The following is a 24,273-nucleotide window of genomic DNA, read 5'->3' as shown; positions in this document are numbered from 1 at the left end:
GTCTGGTTTGCGCTTAGTGGGACTATCTGTTATTATCTACGCATAGTCACTTTAATAATTGTACCTACAGGTACATATTACATCAATTACCTTGACTTACCGGTAACCCCGCACATTGACTATGTACCGATACCCCTGTAAATAGCATCACTATTGTTATCTTACTGCTTATTGGTAATTATTTCATACTTTTATTTCCTACTTTATTTTCTTAAAACTGCATTGTTGGTTAAGGCTTGTTAGTAAGCATTTCACTGTTATTTCTACACCTGTTGTATTCGGCCCATGTGACTAATAAAGTTGGCTTGATTCACCATTATTCTACAATGTATGTTATTCTACAAATAAAGAAAAACCCTTGAATGAGTAGGTGTGTCCAATCTTTTGACTGTTACTGTGTGTGTGTGTGTGTGTTTGTGTGTGTGTGTGTCTACACAGCCCTAGTTAATATTGCCAAATTGTGACCTTTAATTGGTCAGACCAGGAGTACAATCAGTCATTAATACTGATCCACATGGAAATACCTGGATGTCCATCACATGGTTGTCTATCACAAGGTTATCCATCACATGGTTGTCTATCACATGGTTGTCTATCACAAGGTTGTCCATCACATGGTTGTCATCTGGTCATCACAAGGTTGTCCATCACATGGACATCTATCACAAGGTTGTCCATCACATGGTCATCTATCACAAGGTTGTCCATCACATGGACATCTATCCATCAATCTATCACAAGGTTGTCCATCACATGGTCATCTATCTACTGAGGTTGTCCATCACATGGTCATCTATCACAAGGTTGTCCATCACATGGTCATCTATCACAAGGACATTGTCCATCACATGGTCATCTATCTAAGGTTGTCCATCACATGGTCATCTATTGTCCATCACATGGACATCTATCCTAAGGTTGTCCATCACATGGTCATCTATCACAAGGTTGTCCATCACATGGACATCTATCACAAGGTTGTCCATCCATCATCTATGGTCATCACATATCTACAAGGTTGTCCATCACATGGTCATCTATCACAAGGTTGTCCATCACATGGTCATCTATCACAAGGTTGTCCATCACATGGACATCTATCTAAGGTTGTCCATCACATGGTCATTCATCACACATTCGTCCATCACATGGTCGTCAATCACAAGGTCGTCCATCAAATGATCGTCCATCACATGGTCGTCAATCACCTGGTCGTCCATCACATTGACGTCTATCACATGGTCGTCCATCACATGGTCAGCTATCACAAGGTCATCTATCACATGGTAATGACACCATCCATCTTAAAGAGTTATCCCATGATACCCCCTTCTTTAATTATTCTGGGAGGATATATAATAGAATCTCCTCAGAGGAATGTAATCAATAAGGAAGTGTTGTCAGTAGAGGGCTGAGGTTTAGGGTTCTCCCTTGTGGTTTACCACATTGCCAGTCATCTGTGGAAGGACTGTCAGGGGTCAGGATTTGGGAGTATTTGGTGTTTGGGGCTGTGTCATATTGTGAGACACTATCCTCCTCATGGTGGGTTTTAGGCAAAATGCCGATAACAGAGTTTACTGGCAGCACCATTTCTCTGTCCACTGGTTCATAACGATAAAGGACTTCTTAGCAGTTATATCCCACAGAACAAAGATAGCAAAATTATCTCTCCTGACTACAATAGCTGTTGTGTAGGTTGAGTAAGGAATGATCAATGAGGGCTATGTGCTCTATGGAGTATCATAAATAACGTGGAAGGTGTGTTCCACGATGCGCATAGAACCCCGAGTTCATTATCCCTTTTAAGCCATGGCTATAATTTAACACATATACTGGTAGAAATGAGTTCAACATCTACTTAAGTAGTGGGCAAATTTGATTAGATAGCGACAGTAGTTTCCATGGTAATCAGACAAACAGACCTGCTGGTTTACCTAACCAAAGTGTCAGTCTGAGCTTGCCTTTATGAAAATCTAATTCAACAATGCCCATAATGCTTTGAATTTGACTTTTGCTTTAAAAAGCAGCACAAACAGAACATGTAAGAATGAACTATAGCCATTGAAGTCTACCTTGCTGATATACCGTGTGTTATAGGGAAATAATGCACACTCTAGAATACCCTTCAAGTAAATCAGAGACAAGTATCCACATCGCTGATATACCGTGTGTTATAGGGAAATAATGCACACTCTAGAATGCCCTTCAAGTAAATCAGAGACAAGTATCCACATCGCTGATATACCGTGTGTTATAGGGAAATACTGCACACTCTAGAATGCCCTTCAAGTAAATCAGAGACAAGTATCCACATCGCTGATATACCGTGTGTTATAGGGAAATAATGCACACTCTAGAATGCCCTTCAAGTAAATCAGAGACAAGTATCCACATCACTGATATACCGTGTGTTATAGGGAAATAATGCACACTCTAGAATGCCCTTCAAGTAAATCAGAGACAAGCATTCAACATCGACGTGGTATAATTAAGCAATTCTATCTTCCATCTTCTACTCTTGGTTTTGACTCCCCAGCAATAATAAGGCCCAATCTTCAGGGGTTTATACCACAGCTGAGGGCTGGTCTGTTAAATACACAACGAGGAGTGCCTGGATACACAGCCCTTAGCCGTGGAATATTGGCCTTATTCCACAAACCCCCTCGAGATGCCTTGATACAGCTATTATTAAACTGGTTAACAGCGTAATTAGAGCAGTCAAAATACATGTTTTTTTCATACCCTTGGTATACAGTCTTATATACCACGGCTGTCAGCCAATCAGCATTCAGGGCTCGAACCACCCAGTTTATAGTACAGTGTAAGTCTTCTACTACTGTGTGGGTTGTCACTAGGAACAAACAGAACTGGTATCGTCACTATCATACTAGCACGGCCGACTTACCTAATCAAGAGAATGGTAAGTCTAGCTTTATGATGATTAACATTAGTTTGGATTCCACTGGTGATATTTTTCATGTCAGATCATTTCAGTAAGCATGGTTCAATTCTATCTCTGCGTCATCCTTCTACTCTTGGTTTTGACCCCAACGACTTCTTGGTTACTGGTCCAGAAACATGTCCGAGGCATTAAACTAGCCCCAAGCTATAAAAGACCCAGCTATGAACCTTCCTTCCTTCTCCCCATCTGTATAATTACGTTATTCCCCTCTCTTCAGAGGAAGTTTATATGAGACTTGATGAGTGAATGTCATTAAGGTCTGTTAAATAGTCCGACCAGAACAGACTGTTTCCATTTATCTGTCCCTGCACATGGGCCGGAGCCACACAGGGCCACGTTTCGCTTTGGAACTGCTGTTTTGAAATGAGGAATGATGGGCAATGTTGTGTTCTTAACGAGGCTAGTTAAATGCCTCGGACATGTTTTACTGGTTACAGATACCACTGTTCTACAGGGTGTAACTTTTAGGAACATGAGCTGCGGCAGATAAAGCCAGTGAGTAATATTTTTACATCGTTTTTTGACTACGTGACTCAATTTCTTGACTGTGTTTTTGTTCCTCCTGGGGATTAAATGAATAAAAGTCTGGCTCTCTTAGTAATCACGTTCTGCAAATTTTAAATGGTTGGAACACTTCAAATATGATCAGGAATGAACTGGACTGTGTTTGACCAATTACATGTTAATGGAGCTAGTGGTGGACATGTAGCATGGTTAAATAGTTGTAGGCTGGGTTTATTTGGGGCCAGTTTCAAACTCTTATGTTTTGTGAAACATAAATAATGTGAAGTTGATTTTTTTTTTTCATATACCAACTCCCCTGAGACAGGTCAATTCTGCCAGGGGTCTGCATGTTATCAACTGCAATTCTTGAGAATTCTGATGGTTACAGGGTTTAGTTCCTTTACAGGGTTAAGCACACATAAACAGAATTAATTCTTGTCAGCTTCATTCTGCAGATTCAAGGGTTACTTCTGCATGGTTACTGGTCCAAAGCTTTAAAGGCTAGACTCCCATGCCACCGTACATAAATGGTTAAAATTCCATAGCAGTGTGATGAAGTCATGCCTGTGCCTATTAACCTCAGCCGTAAACACAAGTCTAACACTAACCATGAGATTAATTCTGCATGTTACATTAATTCTGCATAGAGCCACTGCATCTAGTGTCATGTAGACCAAGGGCTATAAACTACAAGGTTAATATCAATCATGTGGATGCACACACATGTGAATACACACACACGTTAATTCTGACACATATGAACTGCATACAGGGTTAATTCTGCATGGTTACAAACACACACATCCACAGCAGGAGCATAAAATTCTGCACAGACTGATATCGACTCACGCCTACTAAATCTATCTGAGGAGGAGTTAACCATGGTTACATTCTCTTTACAGGTTTGCATGTTACAGGGTTAATTTAATTCTGTGTGTTAATGTGCATGTGTTCATTCTGTGTGTTACAGGGTTAATGTGTGTGTGTTCTGTGTGTGTGTGTGTGTGTGTGTGTGTGTGTGTGTGTAATGTGTGTGTGCATGCGTGCGTGTTCCTACAAAGTCATGTTTCGCTGCATTGTCATGAGCTAGGGTATAAATTATGCTAATGTTTCCATTATTCATCAGTGATAACCATCTTAAGCGCATTACGCAATGTGTCGGGCTAGGGGGATATATCGCCTGCAACAAGTTCCCATAGTTTCACTTTGATATTCGATGTATTATGGATGAACGTCTATTTGTGACTCCTTAATTCTGCATGTTTACAGGGTTAATTCTGCATGTTTACAGGGTTAATTCTGAATGGTTACAGGGTTAATTCTGCATGGTTACAGGGTTAATTCTGCATGGTTACAGGGTTCATTCTGCATGGTTACAGGGTTAATTATGAATGGTTACAGGGTTAATTCTGCATGGTTACAGGGTTCATTCTGCATGGTTACAGGGTTAATTATGAATGGTTACAGGGTTCATTCTGCATGGTTACAGGGTTAATTCTGCATGGTTACAGGGTTAATTCTGCATGGTTACAGGGTTAATTATGCATGGTTACAGGGTTCATTCTGCATGGTTACAGGGTTCATTCTGCATGGTTACAGGGTTAATTATGAATGGTTACAGGGTTCATTCTGCATGGTTACAGGGTTAATTCTGCATGGTTACAGGATTAATTCTGAATGGTTACAGGGTTAATTCTGAATGGTTACAGGGTTAATTCTGCATGGTTACAGGGTTAATTCTGCATGGTTACAGGGTTAATTCTGCATGGTTACAGGGTTAATTCGGCATGGTTACAGGGTTAATTCTGCATGGTTACAGGGTTAATTCTGCATGGTTACAGGGTTAATTTAATTCTGCATGTTACAGGGTTAATTCTGCATGGTTACAGGGTTAATTCTGCATGGTTACAGGGTTCATTCTGCATGGTTACAGGGTTAATTCTGCATGGTTACAGGGTTAATTCTGCATGGTTACAGGGTTAATTCTGCATGGTTACAGGGTTAATTCTGCATGGTTACAGGGTTAATTCTGCATGGTTACAGGGTTAATTCTGCATGGTTACAGGGTTCATTCTGCATGGTTACAGGGTTAATTCTGCATGGTTACAGGGTTAATTTAATTCTGCATGTTACAGGGTTAATTCTGCATGGTTACAGGGTTAATTCTGCATGGTTACAGGTTCAATTCTGCATGGTTACAGGGTTAATTCTGCATGGTTACAAGGTTAATTCTGAATGGTTACAGGGTTAATTCTGAATGGTTACAGGGTTAATTCTGCATGGTTACAGGGTTAATTCTGCATGGTTACAGGGTTAATTCTGCATGGTTACAGGGTTAATTCTGCATGGTTACAGGGTTAATTCTGCATGGTTACAGGGTTAATTTAATTCTGCATGGTTACAGGGTTAATTCTGCATGGTTACAGGGTTCATTCTGCATGGTTACAGGGTTCATTTAATTCTGCATGGTTACAGGGTTAATTCTGCATGGTTACAGGGTTAATTCTGCATGGTTACAGGGTTAATTCTGCATGGTTACAGGGTTAATTTAATTCTGCATGTTACAGGGTTAATTCTGCATGGTTACAGGGTTAATTCTGTATGGTTACAGGGTTAATCCGGCATGGTTACAGGGTTAATTCTGCATGGTTACAGGGTTCATTCTGCATGGTTACAGGGTTCATTCTGCATGGTTACAGGGTTAATTTAATTCTGCATGTTACAGGGTTAATTCTGCATGGTTACAGGGTTAATTCTGCATGGTTACAGGGTTAATTCTGCATGGTTACAGGGTTCATTGTGCATGGTTACAGGGTTAATTCTGCATGGTTACAGGGTTAATTATGCATGGTTACAGGGTTCATTCTGCATGGTTACAGGGTTAATTCTGCATGGTTACAGGGTTAATTCTGCATGGGTACAGGGTTAATTCTGCATGGTTACAGGGTTAATTCTGCATGATTACAGAGTTCATTCTGCATGGTTACAGGGTTAATTCTGCATGGTTACAGGGTTAATTCTGCATGGTTACAGGGTTAATTCTGCATGGGTACAGGGTTCATTCAGCATTGTTACAGGGTTAATTCTGCATGGTTACAGGGTTCATTCTGCATGGTTAAAGGGTTAATTCTGCATGGTTACAGGGTTAATTCTGCATGGGTACAGGGTTCATTCTGCATGATTACAGGGTTAATTCTGCATGGTTACAGGGTTAATTCTGCATGGTTACAGGGTTCATTCTGCATGGTTACAGGGTTAATTCTGCATGGGTACAGGGTTCATTCTGCATGATTACAGGGTTAATTCTGCATGGTTACAGGGTTAATTCTGCATGGTTACAGGGTTCATTCTGCATGGTTACAGGGTTAATTCTGCATGGGTACAGGGTTCATTCAGCATTGTTACAGGATTAATTCTGCATGGTTACAGGGTTCATTGTGCATGGTTACAGGGTTAATTCTGCATGGTTACAGGGTTAATTATGCATGGTTACAGGGTTCATTCTGCATGGTCACAGGGTTAATTCTGCATGGTTACAGGATTAATTCTGCATGGGTACAGGGTTAATTCTGCATGGTTACAGGGTTAATTCTGCATGATTACAGAGTTCATTCTGCATGGTTACAGGGTTAATTCTGCATGGTTACAGGGTTAATTCTGCATGGTTACAGGGTTAATTCTGCATGGGTACAGGGTTCATTCAGCATTGTTACAGGGTTAATTCTGCATGGTTACAGGGTTCATTCTGCATGGTTAAAGGGTTAATTCTGCATGGTTACAGGGTTAATTCTGCATGGGTACAGGGTTCATTCTGCATGATTACAGGGTTAATTCTGCATGGTTACAGGGTTAATTCTGCATGGTTACAGGGTTCATTCTGGATGGTTACAGGGTTAATTCTGCATGGGTACAGGGTTCATTCTGCATGATTACAGGGTTAATTCTGCATGGTTACAGGGTTAATTCGGCATGGTTACAGGGTTAATTCTGCATGGTTACAGGGTTCATTCTGCATGGTTACAGGGTTAATTTAATTCTGCATGTTACAGGGTTAATTCTGCATGGTTACAGGGTTAATTCTGCATGGTTACAGGGTTAATTCTGCATGGTTACAGGGTTCATTGTGCATGGTTACAGGGTTAATTCTGCATGGTTACAGGGTTAATTCGGCATGGTTACAGGGTTAATTCTGCATGGTTACAGGGTTCATTCTGCATGGTTACAGGGTTCATTCTGCATGGTTACAGGGTTAATTTAATTCTGCATGTTACAGGGTTAATTCTGCATGGTTACAGGGTTAATTCTGCATGGTTACAGGGTTAATTCTGCATGGTTACAGGGTTCATTGTGCATGGTTACAGGGTTAATTATGCATGGTTACAGGGTTCATTCTGCATGGTTACAGGGTTAATTCTGCATGGTTACAGGGTTAATTCTGCATGGGTACAGGGTTAATTCTGCATGGTTACAGGGTTAATTCTGCATGATTACAGAGTTCATTCTGCATGGTTACAGGGTTAATTCTGCATGGTTACATGGTTAATTCTGCATGGTTACAGGGTTAATTCTGCATGGGTACAAGGTTCATTCAGCATTGTTACAGGGTTAATTCTGCATGGTTACAGGGTTCATTCTGCATGGTTAAAGGGTTAATTCTGCATGGTTACAGGGTTAATCCTGCATGGGTACAGGGTTCATTCTGCATGATTACAGGGTTAATTCTGCATGGTTACAGGGTTAATTCTGCATGGTGACAGGGTTCATTCTGCATGGTTACAGGGTTAATTCTGCATGGGTACAGGGTTCATTCTGCATGATTACAGGGTTAATTCTGCATGGTTACAGGGTTAATTCTGCATGGTTACAGGGTTCATTCTGCATGGTTACAGGGTTAATTCTGCATGGGTACAGGGTTCATTCAGCATTGTTACAGGGTTAATTCTGCATGGTTACAGGGTTCATTCTGCATGGTTACAGGGTTAATTCGGCATGGTTACAGGGTTAATTCTGCATGGTTACAGGGTTCATTCGGCATGGTTACAGGGTTAATTATGCATGGGTACAGGGTTAAAACATAAACATCTCAAAGGGTTAAGTTTAGGTATTAATTCAGAGTGGTTAAATTTAGGGCTATGGTTTGGGAAGGCTAATTAAAAACAATGCGCTGTTTCCATCAAGTACCTTCTCTCGGCTTGCTAGAGTATTGTGAACTATGGTTGCACGGTGGTCAGAGGTCAGAGGTCAGAGCAGCACGCTTCACATCCGAGTGTCATTTTGAGCCAGTGCTAGGCAACTAGGGGGTGAGCACCAAGGAAAGCATATATTGACATTCTCAGGACCTTTTCAAACGTCTGAAGTCGAAGTCTATTTCTAATGATCGTGGTATATAGCATGGTCTTGACCTGTCATACACACATGAACACACACGTACTTTGGCCAGTCATCTGGGGCTAAATTCATAGCCAGTGATGACAGAATTCCCAATGTTCCAAAGCACCCTCCAGGGATTCCCATGCTGACTGAATGACGGGTGGGAAAATTGGGCACTAAATCAATACTCAATTATTCATGTCTGCCTGTACACTGTGTCGGCTCGTGATGCCTGAGTCCCTGAACCAGGCAGTGATCTTAACTGGGCAGTGATCTTAACCAGACAGTGATCTGACTGCCACACATCTGGTCATATATCACATGGCTACAGATGTCAGATCTTAACTTGATCACTGTTTTGTCTGAGGGAATTTGAATCAGGAAATTCAATTGAGCCTCGTGAGTATCTAAAAAAGAGCAGTTCTCTTTCACTCCCTGTTGGGGCTGTCGAGTCATTGGGATCAGGGCTTGCTATTAAAATAATTTTCTCTCTGTCACTCGTTCAAACGCTAGACCTAGGTTCTAATGATCATGTCAGACACTTTTTGGATAACATAAATAGGAAACAAATCAAATAATTCAATAGATTACGCCAACATTAGTTTCCATTCATACAAACTGTTAGGGAAATACCCACAGTACATTTGTTGTGGTAAACTATGAAATAATTTCCTTCTATTGTACAGAATGCGTGAAATAGATAAATCACCCATAGTCTGTTAAAGAAGGACTAAGTCATTCGATTACAATACCAACCAGAGGGCCAACATATTTTCAAAGACTTTGGTTGCAAGCTAAGGTAACACTGACATCATCTCTTAATCATTTAAAAGGGAGTGGTAATGAGGTTACCAATAATGTTATGAGATGATGGTTTGATGAAACATCATCTAGCGATAATCTAGTGCCATCGATGTTGGAAATGTGCCCCTTGTTATTTGATGATATTCCAATAGGCTAAATTACAATACTTGTCTTTCATAAAATTGTCAGATATGCATTTTTCTGTAGGTTCAGGATTTGTTGTTGGCATGCTTAAGTTTGCTAACCTTGCCAGTGAAAAATAATTGCATTAGTTGGCAATATCAGTGGGTTTTTTGACAAATGAGCAATCTGATTCAATTCATGATGGAGCTGAGTTTGCCTTTTCGATGAAAATGTAGTTTAACGTGCTGCAAAGCTGTTTACTATCATTCCTTATATCATTTATCTTTGTTTCATAGGAAAGTTTATTCTTCTTTTTGTTCAGTTTAGTCACGTGATTTCTCAATTTATAGTATGTTTTCCAACCTTCTGTACAACCAGACTTATTTGCATTACCTCAGACTCATTCCTTTTAACCATACAAGTTTTCAGTTCCTCATCAATCCACATGGATTTAACCGTTTTTACAGTGTATGGCCATAAAAACTGTTAAATCTATGTGGGTTGACAAGGCATTGACACATTGTATGTCATGGGTGCATTCTGATTAGTAACTGGAATAAAGTGCATTCAGAAAGTATTCCCTTGACTTTTTCCCATTTTGTCACGTCACAACTTTATTCTAAAATTGATTAAATAGTTTTTTTCCACTCATCAATCTACACACAATACCCCATAATGAAAAAGAAAACCTGTTTTTTAGAAATATTTTCAAATGTATTAAACATAAAAAACAGAAATATCAAATTTACATAAGTATTCAGACCCTTTACTTACTGTATTTGGGAAATTTCTCCCATTCTTCTCAACAGATCCTATCAAGCTCTGTCAGGTTGAATGGGGAGCGTCGCTGCACAGCTATTTTCCGGTCTCTCCAGAGATATTTGATCGGGTTCATGTCCAGGTTCTGGCTGGGCCTCTCAAGAACATTCAGAGATTTGTCCCCAAGCCACTCCTGCATTTTCTTGGCTGTGTGTTGGAATGTGAAACCCTCGCCACATTCTGAGGTCCTAAGCACTCTGGAGCAGGTTTTCATCAAAGATCTCTCTGCACTTTGCCCTGTTCATCTATCTCTTGATCCTGACTAGTCTCCTAGTCCCTGCTGCTGAAAATCATTCCCACAGCATGATGCTGCCATGCTTCATGTTAGGGATGGTGCCAGGTTTCCATCAAACGTGACACTTGGCATTCAGGCCAAATAGTTCAATCTTGGTTGCATCAGACCAGAGAATCTTGTTTCCTTTAGGTGCCTTTTGGCAAACTCCAAGTGGACTGTCATTTGCCTTTTACTGAAGAGTGGCTTCCATCTGGCCACTCTACCTTAAAAAGCCTGATTGGTGGAGTGCTGCAGAGATGGTTGTCCTTCTGGAAGTTTCTCCCATCTCCACAGAGGAACTTCAGCTCTGTTAGAGTGACCATCGGGTTCTTGGTCACCTCACTGACCAACGCCCTTTTCCCCTGATTGCTCAGTTTAGCCAGGTTGCCAGCTCTAGGAAGAGCCTTGGTGGTTCCAAACTTCTTCCATTTCCGAATGAAGGAGGCCACTCAATCAATCAATCAAATTTTATTTATATAGCCCTTCGTACATCAGCTGATATCTCAAAGTGCTGTACAGAAACCCAGCCTAAAACCCCAAACAGCAAGCAATGCAGGTGTAGAAGCACAGTGGCTAGGAAAAACTCCTAGAAAGGCCAAAACCTAGGAAGAAACCTAGAGAGGAACCAGGCTATGTGGGGTGGCCAGTCCTCTTCTGGCTGTGTCGGGTGGAGATTATAACAGAACATGGCCAAGATGTTCAAATGTTCATAAATGACCAGCATGGTCAAATAATAGTAAGGCAGAACAGTTGAAACTGGAGCAGCAGCATGGCCAGGTGGACTGGGGACAGCAAGGAGTCATCATGTCAGGTCGTCCTGGGGCACGGTCCTTGGGCTCAGGTCCTCCGAGAGAGAGAAAGAAAGAGAGAATTAGAGAGAGCATATGTGGGGTGGCCAGCCCTCTTCTGGCTGTGCCGGGTGGAGATTATAACAGAACATGGCCAAGATGTTCAAATGTTCATAAATGACCAGCATGGTCAAATAATAGTAAGGCAGAACAGTTGAAACTGGAGCAGCAGCATAGCCAGGTGGACTGGGGACAGCAAGGAGTCATCATGTCAGGTAGTCCTGGGGCATGGTCCTAGGGCTCAGGTCAGTTGAAACTGGAGCAGCAGCATGGCCAGGTGGACTGGGGACAGCAAAGGAGCCATCATGTCAGGTAGTCCTGGGGCATGGTCCTAGGGCTCAGGTCCTCCGAGAGAGAGAAAGAAAGGAGAGAATTAGAGAACGCACACTTAGATTCACACCACGCCACTGTGTTCTTGGGGACCTTCAATGCTGCTGACATTTTTGGTACCCTTCCCCAGATCTGTGCCTCGACACAATCCTGTCTTGGAGCTCTATGGACTATTCTTTCGGCCTCATGGCTTGTCTTTTGCTCTGACATGCACTGTCAACTGTGGTACCTTATATAGACAGGTGTGTGCCTTTCCAAATCATGTTCAATCAATTGAATTTACCACAGGTGGACTCCAATCAAGTTGTAAAAACATGTCAATGATGTTCAATGGAAACAGGATGCACCTGAGCTCAATTTCGAGTCGGATTACTTAGTAAATAAGGTATTTGTTATTATTATTTTATTATGTGCACAATATGTAAAAAAACTATTTTCGTTTTGTCGTTATGTGGTATTGTGATGTCATTATAGGGTATTGTGATGTCATTATGGGGTATTGTGATGTCGTTATGTGGTATTGTGTATAGATTAATGAGGATTTTGTTTTTATTTAATCCATTTTAGAATAAGGCTGTACAGTAACACAATGTGGAAAAAGACAAGGGTCTGAATCCTTCCAGAATGCACTGTCAGCAACTTCATAAATGTGTCAAGTGCAGCGTCTGGTTGCTCCTCATTTCAGACACTAGCAAATATTATTTACATCTTTAGCATAAGAATCACTACAAAACTTTTAATAAGTCCTCTTATTCACTATATTAGGCCCAGCCTTTGGAACTTTCCTAGATATGGTTACAATACTGAACAAAAATATGAACGCAACAATGCAAGAATTTCAACTATCTTACTGAGTAACAGTTCATAGGAGGAAATCAGTCAATTTATATAAATTCATTAGGCCCGAATCTATAGATTGGGAGTAAGGCCAAAATTAGATTTTCCCCACAATAGGGCTTCATTACTGACAGAAACACTCCTCAGGTTCATCAGCTGTCCTGGTGACTGATCTCAGACGATCCTGCAGATGAAGAAGACGGATGTGAAGGTCCTGGGCTGCCGTGGTTACACATGGTCTGCGATTGTGAGGCCGGTTGAACGTATTGCCATATTCTCTAAGACAACTTTGGAGGCGGCTTACGGTAAACAAATTAACATTAAATTATCTGGCAAAATCTCTGGTGAACAATCCTGCAGTCATTATGCCAATTGACATAGGCAATCAGGGGAGTTACATGGACATAAATTAGGTTACTTACAATGTGAATGCCAACGCCCCTGAGACAATGTACACTCTCTCTCTGTCACTGTCTGAGTTGAAGTTGTTTCTGTTTTAACCTTGTTACCACGCGTAATTAACCCTGTAACTGCACGCTCATCCATGAGTCAAAGGGCAGTGGGCCAGATTCAAACCCATGCCAACTAAGGGACATGTGTGATGATGTCAGTGGCCAAAAGCACTGGACTACAAAGGCAATGAGGAAACTAATACTTTATTCTGCCTATTGCTTGCCTTCAACATATAAAAAAACTATTTATCTAAAAAATATGTACATTTAGTAGCATGCAAGTAGCCTACATAAGATACTATTTAGGAAGTGTATTGTATTCAAACACTGCCTTCAGCTGCCTTCTGATGGCAATTCTAAATATTTCTTCCAACTGTCCTCCTGTGACGAAAGGGGTCAAATGAATCTTTAGGGGTTAGGGGTTTGGGGTTAAGATTAGGGTTAGGGGTTTGGGGTTAAGATTAGGGTTAGGTTTAAGGGTTAGGGGTTTGGGGTTAAGATTAGGGTTAGGTTATAAGTGGTTAGGGAAATAGGATTTTGAATTGGAATCAATTGTTTGGACCCCACACGGATACTAAAACAAACATGTGTGTGTGTGTGTGTGTGTGTGTGTGTGTGTGTGTGTGTGTGTGTGTGTGTGTGTGTGTGTGTGTGTGTGTGTGTGTGTGTGTGTGTGTGTGTGTGTGTGTGTGTGTGTGTGTGTGTGTGTGTGTGTGTGTGTGTGTGGCCCCAATGTCTCTAATCAGTGCCCTCTGTCTGGTCTTCCACTCTGAGGTAATGACAGTGGCGTGTGGACTGTCTCTGTCTCTTCCTGTTTGAAAAGATCAAATGCAAGCTTCCATCTCTCTCTCTCTCTCTCTCTCTCTCTCTCTCTCTCTCTCTCTCTCTCTCTCTCTCTCTCTCTCTCTCTCTCTCTCTCTCTCTCTCTCTCTCTCTCTCTCTCTCTCTCTCTCTCTCTCTCTCTCCACCCCTCTCTCACTCTCTCTCTCTCTCTCTCTCTCTCTCTCAGACACTGTGGATCTTTAAAAAAAGGTCACTGTCTCAGTTTTTGATGCCACACAATTGTGTTTTGTGTCATCTGTTTGTTTCTGTCCTTTTTTCTTTCAAGCCAGGAAAATGAGTGATCAGTGAAATGTCAGCCATGGAGTGTCCATTGATTGAACGGAAGAGATTGACTAAAGTGGACAAAGGGGAGGGAGGGGGATGTTTGTGCTTGTCTCCTGAGTTGTTTTAGCTCAATGCACAAGGACAATGCCTTTTACATAAGATATTGCATATTCCATGGCCAGTTAATAGGGAGCCTTCCCTGCTAAGTCTACAGCACTCTGTCAAACTAACTCTGTAACATGTTTCCCCTGTGAATATGTATCATAAAATAAAATAAATGGTTTTATCTTACTTCAAAATGTAATACACACAAACACATAAACACACAAACACATAAACACACAAACATACACTATTTAGACCCTGCTGGTACTGTTTATTATCTTTCCTGTTGCCTAGTCACTTTATCCCTACCTATATGTACATATCTACCTCAATTACCTCGTACCCCTGCACATCGGAACTCGCCTCTGGTACCCTCAGTTATCATTACTCATTGTGTATTTATTCCTCAAATGATTTTTTATAAACATATTTTTCTCTCTGCATTGCTGAAGGGCCAGTAAGTAAGCATTTCAATGTTAGTCTACACCTGTTTTTTTTTACAAAGCTTGTGAGGGCTCTTTTTATAAACTATGGTACCAGTGAGTTATAGTTATAAACTATGGTACCAGTGAGTTATAGTTATAAACTATGGTACCAGTGAGGATTTCCTGCACTGGACAACTTGTTAAGTCATTGATAACAATCTGCCATTTTTTTTTCATGCCATTACATTACAGCCTGGTCTCATAGACTAGAGGTAATATAGTACATGTAAATCCGGGACATGTAAATTTGTCAAATATGTTAAGTTTGGAAGGGTTACATAAAACAGATGGTTAAACCTTTTAGCTAACCCTTCCCCAAACCTTAACCTTAAGCCTTTTAGCTAACCCTTCCACAAACCCTAACCTTAAACCTTTTAGCTAACCCTTCCCTTAACCCTAACCTTAAACATTTTAGCTAACCCTTCACCCTAACCCTAACCTTAAACCTTTTAGCTAACCCTTCTCCTAACCCTAACCTTAAACTTTGTATCTAAACCTTCCCCTAACCTTAACAACTAATCTAACTCTGAAACTTAACCCTAACCCCTAGCCTAGCTAACATTAGCAAGCTAGCTAAAGTTAGCCACCTAGCACCTAGCTAGAATTCGAAACATATCATACATTTTGCAAATTCAAAACATATTGTATATTTTGCGGTTGTAATATATTGTACGTTTTGCAAATTTGTAAAATGTAATGTTAAATGTCATTTTAACATATCATATGAAATAGGTGATGGACATCCACAAATTAATACCTACAATACATGACCATTAGTATGTGGACACTATGATTCCAAAATCATAGGCATTAATATGGAGTTGGTCCCCCCTTTGCTTCTGTAACAGCCTCCACTCTTCTGGGAAGGTTTTCCACTAGATGTTGGAACATTGCTCCAGAGACTTGCTTCCATTCAGCCACAAGAGCATTAGTGAGGTCAGGCACTGATGTTGGGCGATTAAGCCTGGATCGCAGTCGGAGGTCCTATTCATCACAAATGTGTTCAATAGAGTTGAGGTCAGGGCTCTGTGCAGGCCAGTCAAGTTCTTCCACACTGATCTCGACAAATCATTTCTGTATAGACCTCACTTTGTGCACGGGGCATTGTCATGCTGAAACAGGAAAGGGCCTTCCCAAACTGTTAACACAAAGTTGGAACCACATAATCGTCTAGAATGTCATTGTATGCTGTAGTGTTAAGATTTAATTTCACTGAAACTAAGGGGCCGAGCCTGAACCATGAAAAACAGCCCCAGACCATTATTTCTCCTCCACGGACCTTTACAGTTGGCACTATGCATTCAGGCAGGTAGCGTTCTCCTGGCATCCGCCAAACCCAGATTAGTCTGTCGGACTGCCAGATGGATTCATCACTCCAAAGAACATGTTTCCACTGCTCCAGAGTCCAATGGCGGCAAGCTTTACACCACTCCAGCCGACGCTTGGCATTGAGCAATGTGATCTTAGGCTTGAGCGCGGCTACTCTGCCATGGAAACCCTTTCATGAAGCTCCCGACGAACAGTTATTGTGCTGACGTTGCTTCCAGAGGCAGTTTGGAACTCGGTAGTGAGTGAGGACAGACGATTTTACACTCTATGCGCTTCAGCAGTCGGTGGTCCCGTTCGTTGAGGTTGTGTGGCCTACAACTGCGCGACTGAGCCTTTGTTGCTCTAGATGTTTCCACTTCACAATAACACCTCTAACAGTTGACCGGGGCAGCTCTAGCAGGGCAGACATTTTATGATCTGTCTTGTTGGAAAGGTGGCATTCTATGACTGTGCAACATTGAAAGTCACTGAGCACTTCAGTAAGGCCATTCTACTGTCAATGTTTGTCTATGGAGATTGCATGGCTGTGTTCTCAGTTTTGTACATTTGTCAGCAACGGTTCTGACTGAAATAGGCGAATCCACAAATGTGAAAGGGTGTCCGCACTCTTTTGTATATACGCTGTAGAGTACCATACGGACCGTAACATATTATACTAAATGGAGTGTCTCGGATTTACCTACAGAATGATATTAAATGCTCTGAGAACAGGTGTACATTAAGATAAAAGAGGGGATTTAGCTGTATTCAATCAAAATTGTTTAAACCTTTGTCCTGTTTGGTGTCTTGACGGATTTGTCCAAAATCATGTGACATAAAACATTACTTTTCTGTCCTTGTATTTATGGCAGTGTAAGTTGTCATTCTGTCCTTGTATTTATGGCAGTGTAAGTTGTCATTCTGTCCTTGTATTTATGGCAGTGTAAGTTGTCATTCTGTCCTTGTATTTATGGCAGTGTAAGTTGTCATTCTGTCCTTGTGTTTATGGCAGTGTAAGTTGTCATTCTGTCCTTGTGTTTATGGCAGTGTAAGTTGTCATTCTGTCCTTGTATTTATGGCAGTGTAAGTTGTCATTCTGTCCTTGTATTTATGGCAGTGTAAGTTGTCATTCTGTCCTTGTATTTATGGCAGTGTAAGTTGTCATTCTGTCCTTGTGTTTATGGCAGTGTAAGTTGTCATTCTGTCCTTGTATTTATAGCAGTGTAAGTTGTCATTCTGTCCTTGTGTTTATGGCAGTGTAAGTTGTCATTCTGTCCTTGTGTTTATGGCTGTGTAAGTTGTCATTCTGTCCTTGTATTTATGGCAGTGTAAGTTGTCATTCTGTCCTTGTATTTATGGCAGTCTAAGTTGTCATTCTGTCCTTGTATTTATGGCAGTGTAAGTTGTCATTATATCATCATGTGTTAAGTATTAATCAGTTAAATTAGACATTGATCTTGATCCATGTAAGAACCAAACTGCCTGACATTTTGGACTATAGAAATCTCAGAAATGCAATGTAACTAAGTAACATTTCGTGTCTCTTTAAGTTACTGGGTGAAAACAGTTTTCGTAGGCACACAAATCAAAAATAAGGTATGCGATTGCAAAATGTAATGCTTCTAGCTGAAAGAATCACCTTACATTGATACTTAAAACCTAAATCCAAACTATCATTAACGTGGTCCTTAAAAAATGATGCATAAACACTTGTTGGACGAGCATTTGGTGTCCAGCTGATTAGTTAAGCGGTGATACATACAGTATTTTCACACTACATCGTCTGATCCAGGAAGGAATTTTCCAAATCACAGTCAAGTGATGAACAGCTGTTGTGATGCAGCAACAGCCCATGTGCTGGAAGAAAGGTGTTCACGGGGACCAGAATATTTACGTGTCTCATTCGTACTGCAGGCGAAGACCGTTGGGGTTGGATCCACTTTGGATCTAATATCCCAAGTGACTTGATGTTGATGCTGTGTGCTTGATTTACAGCAGGGTCTCCTTAGATATAACAGAGAAAGCATCAGGACAATGTGTTCATGTTTTCATGTGGTTTTGTGCCTGGGATTGGACACCCCAGTCTACTGTGTAGGATAGACTATTGCGCAACACCCACGGCTATTCCCAATCATTATTCTTCCTATATTGACAACAGATTACATAGCCTAGTGGGCTTATTCACTATAAAATCTGATCATGAATTACATGACACATACATTTTATTTCCATGTTACACCTGCAGTTTTAAACAATACAAGGGGCTTGAATACAAGGGGCTTTGAAACAATACAAGGGGCTTGAAGTAACATACTTGAACTTGAATTTGGAGCTCAGAAATTAAAGTCCTGGAATGCCTATCTTGAAAATCAGTCATTTTCTCAATTCGGTGTTTGAAAAGTCCTTGTAATTATTGTAGCAAGTTCTCCTGCTCCCTCATAATTATCCTTGATTCCATTCTGTATCAGTTTTTGTGAGAGATGTGGCTGCTTTTGTTTCCCTCTGCTTCAATTGAAGGGTGTTGCACTACTCTGTTGTGTCGTTATTATGAGGACGACAACATCTAATGTTGGCTTCAACTTGGCTTTACATACAAATCCTTCCATTTCAAAAATATACATGCTTTTAGGTAACTTTCTATTTATGAAAACAACGATGGTGAGATTCAAATTGTGAGTTTGAAAGGCGCTGCATGGTCCTTCCGACTTCTACATTGGCCATACAGCATCTACAGTGATATGACCTCTGCCTCAGACCACATTTTCGGATCAAGGATCAATTGGCTCTAATACTAGCCCCATTCATGGTTTATTATGCGTCCTTGCGTTGGTCTCCTGGACTACCTTGAAAAGTCCTGAATTTGACTTGACAATGATCCCTACTTAAAGGATGTATAGGCCTAATCCTATGTTCTTGTATAGGAGTAGTTATGGGCCAATTTGCATATACAGTATTCACTTGTATTTCTCTAAATACACATGTGGAACTGCATGAAAATCCTTTAAATGTTTGTTTCAAACCATTAAGGAACGTTGATCCAAACGTTGATCCAAACACATTGGCCCCATTATTCATAGAAAGTCCCACATACAGTATCCCTGTGTTCTCAGTATCCCTGTGTTCTCAGTATCCCTGTGTTATCAGTATCCCTGTTGACTCAGTATCTCTGTGTTCTCAGTATCCCTGTGTTCTCAGTATCCCTGTGTTCTTAGTATCCCTGTGTTATCAGTATCCCTGTGTTCTCAGTATCCCTGTGTTTTAAGTATCTCTGTGTTCTCAGTATCCCTGTGTTCTCAGTATCCCTGTGTTCTCAGTATCCCTGTGTTCTCAGTATCCATGTGTTCTCAGTATCCCTGTGACACCAACTAGCAACACCAGTCGACCACATATTGCTCTGTCTGTGGTCTCTAGCCGACCAACAACCCCAGTCAAAACGTTGATTAATGTGCCCTGTAACAAAATAAAATAAACTCAAACTAAACTCAAACAGTCAAATGTATCTGTGGCCTCTAGTCGAGAGTAATGAAAACCTTTGAATAACATAACCCTCTCTGTCTATTGAGACGATGAAAAGGTTTTAGCAACATGGCCCCTCTCTGTGTATTACTGTGTGAAACAGGTGAGCTCGGCCAGAACATCTTCTGTGTTGCTCTCTGTTCATCAATGATTCAGGAGGCCAGAGACATATGAGCTCTTTAACAATTGAGCCAGTCTATTATTCATGTGTGTGAGTGTGTTAAAAGAAAGAGGAAGTAACGCAACAAATCTCGGATGATTTATCCTTTTTGACCCCTCCCTCGTCTAACCATCCCTCCTCCCTCCTTTTCCCCCTCCTTCTAAATTAAATATGTGACTCATTTCAGGAAACTAGGCATATGTCATGTGTCACTACTTCACAGGAGAGCCATTTGAAGATAACTTTAAAAGAAAATCTAAATGTGTTTTTTGGAAAAAATGCCTTCTGGAACATGTGACATTTCATGTGCCTCAATATCAAACTTGTATGCCATCTGTAAATACAAATACAATTGTTAAATGACGAGCCTAGTTGGTTTAACCACGGAAAAAGCAAGCAACCTTCCCGCTAGCCATGATTGGATGAGACAATGAGTTGGCTGGACATGCGGAGAGATGAATTCGGATTAGTTTGCCATGTAGCACACTACTGTCTATAGCATAAGCTGCTGGTCAGTATGTGTAGGTACTCCTTTCTAATGTGGCTTTTCTGAAAGATATCAAGTAGTAGAACTGTATAAGTGTTGCTCTCCACTTTCTGGAGGACCGAGTTTTGAAATCAGTGGAGTTATGATAGCTAAGGAGATTTCTGCCGTTTAATTGTGAATATGCAGATGGGGTCGAAGTCGAAAAGAGAACACACAGAATGATGCTGTATAAAACACCTGTTTTTGGATTACATCTTCAAATTAAGGGCTCCATCCTAGCTGGAGGGGTGCTCTCATCTTATCTGCCAACATAGACAGGGCTCTAACTCCTCTAGCTCCACAATGAAATAGGGTGCAGGCCAGGCAGCAGGCTATTAGCCAGCCTGCCAGCATAGTGGAGTCTGCCACTAGCATAGTCAGTGTAGTCAGCTCAGCTATCACCATTGAGACCGTGTCTGTGCCTCGACCTAGGTTGGGCAAAACTAAACATGGTGGTGTTCGCCTTAGCAATCTCACTAGGATAAAGACCACCTCCATTCCTGTCATTACTGAAAGAGATCATGATACCTCACATCTCAAAATAGGGCTACTTAATGTTAGATCCCTTACTTCAAAGGCAATTATAGTCAATGAACTAATCACTGATCATAATCTTGATGTGATTGGCCTGACTGAAACATGGCTTAAGCCTGATGAATTTACTGTGTTAAATGAGGCCTCACCTCCTGGCTACACTAGTGACCATATCCCCGTGCATCCCGCAAAGGCGGAGGTGTTGCTAACATTTACGATAGCAAATTTCAATTTACAAAAAAAAAAATGACGTTTTCGTCTTTTGAGCTTCTAGTCATGAAATCTATGCAGCCTACTCAATCACTTTTTATAGCTACTGTTTACAGGCCTCCTGGGCCATATACAGCGTTTCTCACTGAGTTCCCTGAATTCCTATCAGACCTTGTAGTCATTGCAGATAATATTCTAATCTTTGGTGACTTTAATATTCACATGGAAAAGTCCACAGACCCACTCCAAAAGGCTTTTGGAGCCATCATCGACTCAGTGGGTTTTGTCCAACATGTCTCTGGACCCACTCACTGTCACAGTCATACGCTGGACCTAGTTTTGTCCCATGGAATAAATGTTGTGGATCTTAATGTTTTTCCTCATAATCCTGGACTATCGGACCACCATTTTATTACGTTTGCAATTGCAACAAATAATCTGCTCAGACCCCAACCAAGGAACATCAAAAGTCGTGCTATAAATTCACAGACAACACAAAGATTCCTTGATGCCCTTCAGACTCCCTCTGCCTACCCAAGGACGCCAGAGGACAAAAATCCGTTAACCACCTAACTGAGGATCTCAATTTAACCTTGCGCAATACCCTAGATGCAGTTGCACCCCTAAAAACTAAAAAAATGTCTCATAAGAAACTAGCTCCCTGGTACACAGAAAATACCCGAGCTCTGAAGCAAGCTTCCAGAAAATTGGAACGGAAATGGCGCCACACCAAACTGGAAGTCTTCCGACTAGCTTGGAAGGACGGTACCGTGCAGTACCGAAGAGCCCTTACTGCTGCTCGATCGTCCTATTTTTCTAACTTAATTGAGGAAAATAAGAACAATCCGAAATTCCTTTTTGATACTGTGGCAAAGCTAACTAAAAAGCAGCATTCCCCAAGAGAGGATGACTTTCACTTTAGCAGTGATAAATTCATGAACTTCTTTGAGGAAAAGATTATGATTATTAGAAAGCAAATTACGGACTCCTCTTTAAACCTGCGTATTCCTCCAAACCTCAGTTGTCCTGAGTCTGCACAACTCTGCCAGGACCTAGGATCAAGAGAGACGCTCAAGTGTTTTAGTACTATATCTCTTGACACAATGATGAAAATAATCATGGCCTCTAAACCTTCAAGCTGTATACTGGACCCTATTCCAACTAAACTACTGAAAGAGCTGCTTCCTGTGCTTGGCCCTCCTATGTTGAACATAATAAACGGCTCTCTATCCACTGGATGTGTACCAAACTCACTAAAAGTGGCAGTAATAAAGCCTCTCTTGAAAAAGCCAAACCTTGACCCAGAAAATATAAAAAACTATCGGCCTATATCGAATCTTCCATTCCTCTCAAAGATTTTAGAGAAGGCTGTTGCGCAGCAACTCACTGCCTTCCTGAAGACAAACAATGTATACGAAATGCTTCAGTCTGGTTTTAGACCCCATCATAGCACTGAGACGGCACTTGTGAAGGTGGTAAATGACATTTTAATGGCATCGGACCGAGGCTCTGCATCTGTCCTCGTGCTCCTAGACCTTAGTGCTGCTTTTGATACCATCGATCACCACATTCTTTTGGAGAGATTGGAAACCCAAATTGGTCTACACGGACAAGTTCTGGCCTGGTTTAGATCTTATCTGTCGGAAAGATATCAGTTTGTCTCTGTGAATGGTTTGTCCTCTGACAAATCAACTGTACATTTCGGTGTTCCTCAAGGTTCTGTTTTAGGACCACTATTGTTTTCACTATATATTTTACCTCTTGGGGATGTTATTCGAAAACATAATGTAAACTTTCACTGCTATGCGGATGACACACAGCTGTACATTTCAATGAAACATGGTGAAGCCCCAAAATTGCCCTCGCTAGAAGCATGTGTTTCAGACATAAGGAAGTGGATGGCTGCAAACTTTCTACTATTAAACTCGGACAAAACAGAGATGCTTGTTCTAGGTCCCAAGAAACAAAGAGATCTTCTGTTGAATCTGACAATTAATCTTAATGGTTGTACAGTCGTCTCAAATAAAACTGTGAAGGACCTCGGCGTTACTCTGGACCCTGATCTCTCTTTTGAAGAACATATCAAGACCATTTCGAGGACAGCTTTTTTCCATCTACGTAACATTGAAAAATCAGAAACTTTCTGTCCAAAAATGATGCAGAAAAATTAATCCATGCTTTTGTCACTTCTAGGTTAGACTACTGCAATGCTCTATTTTCCGGCTACCCGGATAAAGCACTAAATAAACTTCAGTTAGTGCTAAATACGGCTGCTAGAATCCTGACTAGAACCAAAAAATTTGATCATATTACTCCAGTGCTAGCCTCTCTACACTGGCTTCCTGTCAAAGCAAGGGCTGATTTCAAGGTTTTACTGCTAACCTACAAAGCATTACATGGGCTTGCTCCTACCTACCTCTCTGATTTGGTCCTGCCGTACATACCTACACGTACGCTACGGTCACAAGACGCAGGCCTCCTAATTGTCCCTAGAATTTCTAAGCAAACAGCTGGAGGCAGGGCTTTCTCCTATAGAGCTCCATTTTTATGGAACGGTCTGCCTACCCATGTCAGAGACGCAAACTCGGTCTCAACCTTTAAGTCTTTACTGAAGACTCATCTCTTCAGTGGGTCATATGATTGAGTGTAGTCTGGCCCAGGAGTGGGAAGGTGAACGGAAAGGCTCTGGAGCAACGAACCGCCCTTGCTGTCTCTGCCTGGCCGGTTCCCCTCTTTCCACTGGGATTCTCTGCCTCTAACCCTGTTACGGGGCTGAGTCACTGGCTTGCTGGGGCTCTCTCGTGCCGTCCCTGGGGGGGTGCGTCACCTGGGTGGGTTGATTCACTGTTGTGGTCGGCCTGTCTGGGTTGCCCCCCCCTTGGGTTGTACCGTGGCGGAGATCTTTGTGGGCTATACTCGGCCTTGTCTCAGGATGGTAAGTTGGTGGTTGAAGATATCCCTCTAGTGGTGTGGGGGATGTGCTTTGGCAAAGTGGGTGG

The 24,273-nt window shown here is 41.4% G+C and overlaps 1 long non-coding RNA gene across 4 annotated transcripts in view; it reads left to right on the top strand.

Annotated features, from left to right (window-relative positions):
* LOC127908814 (uncharacterized) overlaps nucleotides 1-24,273 on the top strand; it is a 40,435-nt gene that overhangs the window by 14,145 nt on the left and 2,017 nt on the right. The gene's annotated exons all lie outside the window — the stretch shown is intronic.

This window comes from Oncorhynchus keta, chromosome 18 (genome assembly GCF_023373465.1).
Source record: "Oncorhynchus keta strain PuntledgeMale-10-30-2019 chromosome 18, Oket_V2, whole genome shotgun sequence".
Lineage (NCBI taxonomy): Eukaryota > Metazoa > Chordata > Actinopteri > Salmoniformes > Salmonidae > Oncorhynchus > Oncorhynchus keta.
This window is presented reverse-complemented; position numbering and strand designations above follow the sequence as displayed.